The sequence below is a fragment of the Macaca nemestrina genome, chromosome 3 (genome assembly GCF_043159975.1).
Source record: "Macaca nemestrina isolate mMacNem1 chromosome 3, mMacNem.hap1, whole genome shotgun sequence".
Lineage (NCBI taxonomy): Eukaryota > Metazoa > Chordata > Mammalia > Primates > Cercopithecidae > Macaca > Macaca nemestrina.
Window position 1 is genome coordinate 40,772,314 of NC_092127.1, and position 10,243 is coordinate 40,782,556.

The window sequence follows — 10,243 nt, forward strand, 5'->3', positions numbered from 1 at the left end:
AATTAACAAAATAATGCAGGAAAAAGTTATCAATACTAGGCCTGGCATTTATTAATAGTAATGCTTAATAAACTTCAGTTCTGATTGTTATTACAGCAAACAATTTCATTGCAATTTTTGTGAAAATTGCCCTAGCGTGCAAGACACTATCACAGTAGCAAGAATCATTGGGGGAAAGGGTTGAAGAGAGACTGAACAGAATGGAATTTTTTCTTGGTTTGTGTATGTGTCATTATGTAATCTTGGATGAGCAATTTAACTTCTTGAAGCCTCAATTTCTTCATCAGTAAAACAGAGATAATACTAATGTTATGTGAAAATGAAGATAATACATGTGACAAAAAATACTGAAGGAAACTTTTTATGCTTACCTGAAATCAACAATGGAGCTCAAGTTCAGGGAACATGATTTAGAACCCCATATTTACAGGGCAGCAGCCAGCCATTGGGGCCACAGTGCCCTCTAGGGCCTTCTAAAAAGGGGGAAAAGGCTGGGCCCGGTGGCTCAAGCCTATAATCCCAGCACTTTGGGAGGCCAGGGCTGGCGGATCACGAGGTCAGGAGTTCAAGACCAGCCTGGCCAGCATGGTAAAACCCTATCTCTACTAAAAATACAAAAAATTAGTTGGGCATGGTGGCATATGTCTGTAATCCCAGCTACTCAGGAGACTGAGGCAGGAGAATTGCTTCAACCTGGGAGGTGGAGGTTGCAGTAAGCCAAGATCGCACCACTGCATTCCAGCCTGGGTGACAGGGTGAGACTCCATCTCAAAAAAAAAGAAAAAAGAAAAAAAAAGAAAAAAGGGGTGGGGGGGAATAGTCTTACCACAATCAACCATGATCACTGGACCCTTGCTAATCTACGTGTGGTCCATAAACCAGCAGCATAAGCATCACCTAGGAACCTAATAGGACTCTCAGGCCCCACCTCACAGTTACGGAGTTAGAATCTTCACTTTAAAAAGTTCCGGGGTGACTCAGGTGCACATTAAGTTTTGATTAACACTCACTTAGACCATCTGTATAAACTTTAGCTCATACAAGCAAACAAGCAAAAGACAGGTGAGAAAAAGAGAAGGAAATCTTCAGATTAATGAGTTGTCAACTCCTTTAGGTTGGGAGAGACATGACTATGGGTTTTTTTCTCCCAAGGGGCATGATTTAACTAAGTGTGAAGAGGGGCTAGGTAGGTAGAGTATCAGATGAATCACTTGAAAAGATTAAGGATCTCTGCAAGAAGGAAAAGTTGGCATTTTAAGTAGCTTTTTGATCAATTTGTGGCTACCTGAAACAAAAAAGAGCAAATTGGTGAGAGGTAATAGAGTAGACATAGAGGGAGCATAATGCAGAGGCAAGCTGCATCCTCTTCATTTTGTGGGGCTGAAATGCCTGAGTTTCTGTATGGCAAGAAACACTGCTAGAGATAGCCAGGGTTGAGCCGCCATTTTGCTAGGGCCCTCCTTCAGAATGCTGTCCTGTAAGCAAAGGACATAGGAGGTGGGAGGTGGGAGATAAGGAGGCAGGAAATTGCTCAGTCAGGTTCAATCTTGTGCTTCTCCACATCAGGGAACTCTGTGATGAAGAAGTCTCTGCAGGACTCTGGGAAGAATGGTCCTATACTCGAGTTTGAGTTTTAAGCTAGGAAAATGGCTAATAATTGAAAATGATGGGAACACTATGGAATTTTCTTTGTATGTCATTATGAAATTGCTGTGTAACAAAGAACCAAGAGCCAAAATAGCAAGGCTGGGAGGTATGACTGCAGAAAAAATTAATCCCATGATAAGAACCAATGGGTTGAAACTGTCCAGTAAATGTGCTTAATGAAGTCCAGGAGAGATTATAAACATCCAATGAAGGGTAGATATTATTATAAAAGTAATATTGAAAAACAACAAAAATATAATTTTCAACAATAACATACTGAAGTATGATACATCAATATAATCAAATAAATATTATCACGAAGAGAGAAATAATGATGAGATGCACAGAAGACAGACACATTATTAAATAAATGTTCCAATGGTTTTGTTGATATGCACATTTATATTATCTACACATATTTAGGAGGATAGACTTAGTAAGATATAACAGATGATCCGAGTGTTTGATTTTGTGAATAATTTTTATTTTGTGATTTTTCTTAGCTACACTTAGTACATTTTCTTTCATGTATTTACTCATCCTGTAATTAGAGGAAAAAAGATGATGCTATCTATCCCCAAATCTCCTGCTATCATTTTACCCCTGACCTATCTGTTGAAGAACGCTTATGTGTGCACATAACTGTTCATAATTTTGTTCACAAAGAGTTTGTGTGCTGCAGGAAGAGACGAATAAGAAACAGATCAGTCAGTGCATGGGTAGATGACATCTGTGCATCCCATTGTGTGAAAAATAATCTGCTTATTTTGCCCTTTGTTCTAAAATAAGTTCATTACACAGGCTATATCATGACTGCTTCTCAACATCTTTATGTATAAAGATGCTTTATATTTGCAGAGCTGTATCTGATTTGCTTTCAATATTCTAGTTCTGCAAACAGCAAACCTAGGTGATTTGACCCTGCTTTCTGTTTTATCAATAAAACTTCATCTCCTCTCTTCTGCTTCTCTTTGCAGGCAATAAGACAGCTGTGTATCACCTTTGATTGCTGTGAGCATGGGGAGTGTCCCAGGCTAAGTGGGCCTTGGAAGGAGCTGAGAGCACTGCTCTGCTGGGACTTCAATTCGGAACCTGAGGGAGTCATGATGACCACCCCAGAGTTTTTTCTTTTTTGCTAGGTTTGCCCATTTCCCAAATTTCTAGATTGCTATCCCTATACTAAAGGATTACATTGTCAGAGTTGAGACCATGTTGAGCTTTTCTTTGCATGCTCCACCGCACCTACCACAGTCTTCGGCATATGAGGGGCTAACTTGGTGTGAACTGAATTTCTATTATGTGAAAACATTAAAAGCCTTGAAAATTCATGTGACCCTGCACTAAAACAGATAAAGTTTATTATAAAAATTTGGGGGTCAAGAACAAACTGGAGAGGAGATTATTATAAAGTAAGGGTACAAATAAGGTTTTTACTTATATACAAAATGTTTTGCTTTTTTTTTCTTTTTATTACCTCAATTTGGTTCTGTGTCTATGGCTTTTATTCAAAAGTTGAATCCTTCAGAATCATTGAGCTATTATTGTTCCCTATCCCATGTAAAGAAAAACACATCTAGTAAGAAGAACTCAGGAATGTAAGTTAAGGGAACCGGTATTGTTACAGGGTCTCCATTACTTACTTTTTTATGTTTCCTCGCAAATCATAGATACTGAATTTTGAATTGCCAATAAAAAAGAAAAGAAAGAGTAAAATGTGGCTGTACAGCAATACTTATAATACTCTTTAGATAACAGCCTTTTAATCAACCTATGTATTATTGATTTCTGTTTACATGATCTCCAGAAGTAAATATGCAGGAGATTGGAGTGAACAGAGACAACCCATAAAATTTGCTCTGCATGACACCACTTGTAAGCATTTCCAAACCCACGTGGCCACTGGAAATTTACACTTTGTTTTTAACTATTATTCTCTTATTACTCTTTCTACCGCTTTCTGCAGTGGTGTTTCCACAACCTTTGCTCTCTTATGTCACTGTCTGTAACCAGCATTCCCTAGTAAAACAGTTAACAGCAGAATGGATGTGTTTGCATTCTGTGGTTCTACTGCCCTCCAGGCTTTAGCTTCTCTTTTCCTTCTCCAGTAATTTCAGAATGTGCTTCTGAGGATCCCTGCTCCTGGATTTACCGTGTTGTGTGGGCAGATGTGTATATAACGGCCTGGTAATGAAAAGGGGGACATGGAAAGCACTCAGGAAACTGTTCCTAATTCCTCTCAAAGCTACCTTAATCTAAGCATTAAAAAAAAAAAAAAATGGAAAGAAAAGAAACAGAAAGTGCTCCACTTCCAAAGGAGTGGAGCCTATTTACCCCACACTGCACTTTCTGTCCAGCACTCTCCCACCTCCAACCCCTGCCAATTACGGAGGCCTGTTAATGACTCTCAGACTTCCAAAGCTTGTTTCTAGGAGATCTCCCAATGCTTGCACACTTTGCTTAATGCCACATGGTTTCATGCCCCTAGTGTCATTTCACTAACCGACTAAGAAGTGATCATCCTAAAAAAGAAGAGTGTTTTAAACATGGTACCAAAGGGACTGACAGAGCAAACGCACAGGGAAAGGCATTGCTTATACCTCCGGGGATACTAGACACCAAACAAAATATTGGACATCGACAAGAAACTAATGAGAAAGAAGACAAACATGTAACATTTCAAAAAAGAAGAGAGTGGTGAATAAATTTTCAAAGAGCAACAAACCTGTGTTAGTTAAAGATAAACATTTATACGGAGTGTTCTTGGTCTAAAGAGAATTGATACTAAGGGTAGAAAGCAATAAAATAGGGGAAAGGGCCAGGCGCGGTGGCTCATGCCTGTAATCTCAGCACTTTGGGAGACCAAGGCAAGTGGATTGCCTGAGGTTAGGAGTTCGAGACCAGCCGACATGGTGAAACCTTGTCTCTACTAAAAATACAAAAATTAGCTGGGCGTGGTGGCAGTTGCCTATAATCCCAGCTACTCCGGAGGCTGAGGCAAGAGAATTGCTTAAACCGGGAGGTAGAGGTTGCAGTGAGCCAAGACGGGGCCTTAGCACTCCACCCAGCCTGGGCAACAAGAGTGAAACTCTGTCTCAAAAAAAAAAAAAAAAAAAAAAATTAAGGAAAAGCGGAAAAAGAAGAAGCAACCTTTTAATTTGAGACATTTATTTATTTGTGCTTTTATTATTGACATTTTTCTTCACTTTTAGAATTCAAACCAGAACAAATGAACAGGCAGTGCTGTATGCCTCTCTATAAAATGTTATCAACTCAAATCTCTGTTGAAGTTTACCTTTATAGTATACGGGGTAAAAATGATTAGTAAGCATACAAATAGTTTAAACAAAATAGAAAGGGAATGTTTATTCTTTACTTGCTAAGATTACTATTTCTTTGTGGAAGTTAAGCAGACAGCAGACAATTGACCAACTTAAAAAGAATATTTGCAACATGTCTCACAAATAAAGGGATAATAGTATCCCTCATTTTTAAAGAACTCTTAAAGAATAAGGAGAAATTAAAAAAAAACCCCAATATAAAAATGAATAAAGGATATGAACAGACAATTCACAGAAATGATGTATGATGTCACAAATAGCTGAAGTAAATGAAAAGATGTTCAGTCATACAATAAAAGAAATGCAGATTAAAACTACACCAATATGTCATAAGTAGAGTTATTTAAAGTATAATAACATACTTTGTTGGCAAAGCTGTGGGAAAGCCGGAACTCTTACGTATTGCTGAAGTGATGCAAACTGATTCAGCCCTTATGAAGGTGAATTTGGTAACATCTAGAAAAACAACATATCTGCTTGTCTTAGATATGTCCTACTTGTAGAAATTACCTTACAGATATACCTCCAATAATATGAAAATATATTTGCAAAGGGTCAGCATTATTTTTCACTGCAAAATATTAGAAACAAATGATAAAGCAGAGTGGTTCACACTGTAGGATGATTTCAGTTAACAATAACACATTTTTTCAAATAGCCAGAGGGAGGTTATTATTCAATGTTCCTGATACAAAGAAATGACAAATGTTTGAGACGATGGATATGCTAATTACTCTAATCTGATCTCTATGTATTACATGTATTGAAACATCACTATGTACCCCGTGCATACATACAACTATATTTGTCAATATTTAAACATTAAACTAAATTTTTTTCAAAAGGGAGTGGTTCAATAGCACATAAGAAAATATCCTTGTATCTTCTCCTTTGTTCAAAAAAGAAATATAGGAAAGAAATAAGGAACTAATAACTGGAACTTACTGGGGTGAGGGGGCAGAAGGCACTGAGTGGAAAAGATAGGATGGAAAAGGATGAAAGCAGTAAGTGGCACAGTGACATGTCTCTGAGTTTACCTCTTTGAACACTTCCGGCTCTGAGATTAAGATAAGAACCCATATGGAATATATACAGAAAAGAATAAACTGAAATATATTTTAAATGAATAACATAAGTGTACTGAAGAGGAAAAAAACTAATGCAAATTACTTCCAAATATATTATTTGGACTGTACGTCTTCAGGCTAAAGAAAAATAGGAATGAACAAATATTGAGCTCTGGGCATAAGTTCCTTTCCCACAGAGGTATGGGTAAGCAATTCTGGCATTACTGTATATTCTAGAATTGTGAAAATAAGCAAATGGATTGTGGACATTGGGCATCTTATTTCTCACTATTGGAGAAGGCCATTATAAATATTGAAAAAGGAAAACTGTGGTATTTAATGGGAAATGGAGAAATCAGTAGGAATTCACAGTGCTTCTATACATACTACATATGTAAACTCACATATATCTATGTCTTATCTCTTTTCACTGAGAGAATCTACAATTAATAATACCCTTATAGCAATAAGCACACCTAATGCTTAGCTCTTGGTTTCTAAATCCTATGTATTAAAAGAAACCAGGGATCTTTCTTTGGGAAATGGCTGATTCTAAGGCTGGAGCTGGGAAAATGCAAAATGAGCCTGGATCAACTTGTCACAGAAAGTAAGGAAATGTTCAAAGAATGATGGGGACATGTCAAAGCTAGCTTAAAGAAACTGACACTGAACAGACCTCAGAATTATCATCCTGGTTTCATTTTATTTAACCACCAAAACAAATAATGACAATAAAAAACTATAACCCATTGAGTAAAATAGGAATCTGAGTTCATGGTGATAAAAATATCTTTTAAAAAATGAAAAAACCTATTTTTTATAGTAGCAAACCAACCAATAAATATAGAAGAAATAAAATATTGAGAAAATCACTATTAAGAAACCACCATATAAATAATTCAGGAAGGTATCGCTTAACATGTTAAAATCAAAGTAAAAGCTTGAGGAACAGTGAGATGTTTACATAATTTCAAATTAGCTCCCCCAACAGATACTAATTAAATAGAAAGGAAAAAATAGTGACTTAACCATGGAGAAACCTGGCAGACATGAGGAAATCAAAGCTACCAGCATTAGTAATAGGACAAAGCAAAATCATTATGTCTACGGATAGAGTCCCCTAAAAATGACACAGTATCACCTCTGCACTTTTTCTGCCCCAAATTCATTATCTGAATATCAACACAAGCAAACATCAGACAAGCCCAAATGGAGAAACAGTCTACAATATTAATTTCCTGATTTTTAATATTTGCACTATGATTATGTAAGAGAATATCCTGATTTTAGGAAACATGTAGTCAAGTATTGCAGTAGCCAGTTTTGGATGGCTATAAATACCTGAGGCTGGGTACTTTCTAAAGAAAAGAGGTTTATTTTGGCTTACGGTTCTGTAGACTGTACAAGAAGCATGGTGCCAGCATCTGCTTCTGGTCAGGACCTCAGGAAGCTTTTACGCATGCTGGACGGAGCAAAAGAGAGAGAGGAGGAGGTGCTGGGCTTTTTAAAACAACCAGCTCTGGCATAAACTAATAGAGTGAGAACTCACTCATTACCGGGGGAGGGCACAAAACCATTCATGAGGGATCCTACCAGACTACCACAACTCCTCCCACCAGGCCCCACCACCAACACTGGGAATCACATTTCAACATGAGATTTGGAGGGAACAAATATCCAAACTATATCAAAGATTTATAAATGAAAAAGTCCACTATGTCGGTAATTTACTCTCATAAAGTTCAGAAAATATCTGCAGGGGGATGTGTGTGTGCATGTATGTGCATCTGTACATGTATAGAGGAAGAGGGTAAAGGAAAGGAAAATGTAGTAAACATCCGGGTTAAATATATATTGGAGTTCTGTATACTATTTGTGTGACTTTTCTGTATGTCTGAAATTACACAAAAAGATTTTTTAAAATAGAAGACAACTTGAACATGTTACATCTCCTTTTGCAATTTTCCAGCAGCTTCTATCAGAAAGCTTAGTAAGGACAGAGAAGCTCAACGCCCCTGTCTCACTTCCTACCCCGGACCTACACTGCAAAAACACAACAAGAACAAAATGTGATTAACAATGTGTGCCAGCGGCTGGCAAAAAAATACCATCTCCTCCAGTTGCCTCTCTGCTTCAGCATAGGGGAGGTAGGAATAGAAAGGACCTCTCCCTTCTAGATTACACTCTTCCTAGCTAATAGTACAGTTTTTCCTAAGTGAATTCCCTGCCTCCTCAAAGAGGGAAAGTTAGCCTCATTTCTACTAGGCTATTTCCATTTTAAATGTTCCCTAGTTAAAAATCTACAGGTTTCACAGTGATACTCACTTAACACTTTCTTTACATAAGTGAGGCAGCTGTGAAAAAAAAAAAAAAAAAAAAAGTAAGAATGCCAGACCTTGTTTCAGAAATTGTAAATTCGTGTCTTTGTGTCCCTGCTCTGCATTCATGAGCTGTCTACCTTTGGGCAAATCACTTGAACTTTTTAAACTGTTTCCACATCTGTAAAACTGGGCATCCATACTTGTTGCAAAAATAAAATATAAAAATGCACATGAAACACTTTATAAACTGTAATATACTATATGCCATCATGTCTTTATATGAGTGTGCCAAAAAAAAAAAAAAGACTCATTTTCTGATTTGTTTTCTCTTACGGTCACTTTTTGTGTATTGTTAAGGGAAATGGTACTGCAAGTCAGGTGTTCTAAACTACTGGCTCTGAATAATCACTTTGGAGCTTAAGTTGATGTTTTTATGTCGAGAAAAAAAGAAGCAAATCACAATTTTATAACCATAAGCACTATACTTCTTGGGAGCCAGCTTCCTCTCTTCTCTTCCCCTAAGAATGGAACAGGTTTTTGCACACAGATATTGCTCAAGGTTGGTGCAAAAGTAATTGCAGGGTTTTGTTGGTTGGTTTTTTGTTTGTTTGTTTTTAGTGATCCTCCCAAAGTGCTATTTCTACTGCACCCGGTTGGAATTTTCTTTTTTCTTTATTTATTTTATTTTAGTTTTTGTATTTTTTTCCATAAGTTACTGGGGTACAGGTGGTATTTGGTTACATAAGTTCTTCAGTGATTCATGAGATTTTGGTGCACCCATCACCGGAGCAGTATACACTGCACCATATTCATAGTCTTTTATCCCTCGCCACCCTCCCACTCTTCCCCCTACATCCTCAAAGTCTGTTGTATCATTCTTATGCCTTTGTGTCCTAATAGCTTAGATCCCACATAACAGTGAGAACATATGATGTTTGGTTTTCCATTCCTGAGTTACTTCACTTAGAATAATAGTCTCCAATCTCATCCAGGTCACTGCAGATGCTGTTAATTCATTCGTTTTATGGCTGCATAGTATTCCATCATTATATATATATACATACATATACATACACACACACACAGACACACACACACACCCACACACCCAGAGCACAGTTCCTTTATCCACTCGTGGATTGATGGGCCTTTGGGTTGGTTCCACAATTTTGCAATTGTGAATTGTGCTGCTATCAACATGCGACAGTGCAAGTATCCTTTTCAAATAATGACTTCTTTTCTTCTGGGTAGATACCCAGTAGTGGGATTGCTGGATCAAATGGTAGTTCTACTTTTAGTTTTTAAAAGTAATCTCCATACTGTTTTCCATAGTGGTTGTACTCGTTTGCATTTCCACCAGCAGTGTAGAAGTGTTCCCTGTTCACTGCATCCATGCCAACATCTACTGTTTTTTGATTTTTTTATTATGGCCATTCTTGCAGGAGTAGGTGGTATTGCATTGTGATTTTGATTTGTGTTTCCCTGATCATTGGTGATGTTGAGCATTTTTTCATATGTTTATTGGCCATTTGTATATCTTCTTTTGAGAATTGTCTATTCATGTCCTTAGCCCACTTTTTGATGGGATTGTTTGGTTTTTTTCTTACTGACTTGTTTGAGTTCATTGTAGATTCTGAATATTAGCTCTTTGTCAGATGCATAGATTTGTGAAGATTTTCTCCCACTGTGGGTTGTCTGTTTACTCTGCTGACTGCTCCTTTTGCTGTGCAAAATCTCTTTAGTTTAATTAGGTCCCAGCTATTTATCTTTATTTTTGCTGCATTTGCTTTTGGGTTCTTGATCATGAAATCCTTGCATAAGCCAATGTCTAGAAGGGTTTTTCCAGTGCTATCGTCTACACTTTTTATAG

General features: G+C 37.3%; 1 long non-coding RNA gene across 2 annotated transcripts in view; it reads right to left on the bottom strand.

Annotated features, from left to right (window-relative positions):
* The window catches only part of LOC105463446 (uncharacterized), a 70,941-nt gene extending 69,042 nt beyond the window's left edge, over window positions 1-1,899 (bottom strand). The window contains exon 1 of one of the 2 annotated variants that reach the window (XR_976330.3): window positions 827-1,889. This is a non-coding gene — a long non-coding RNA (uncharacterized lncRNA). Of the gene's footprint in view, window positions 1-826 lie in introns of both variants that reach the window. The other variant, XR_976329.2, reaches the window with a different exon arrangement.
* Between the last annotated feature and the right edge of the window lie 8,344 nt (window positions 1,900-10,243).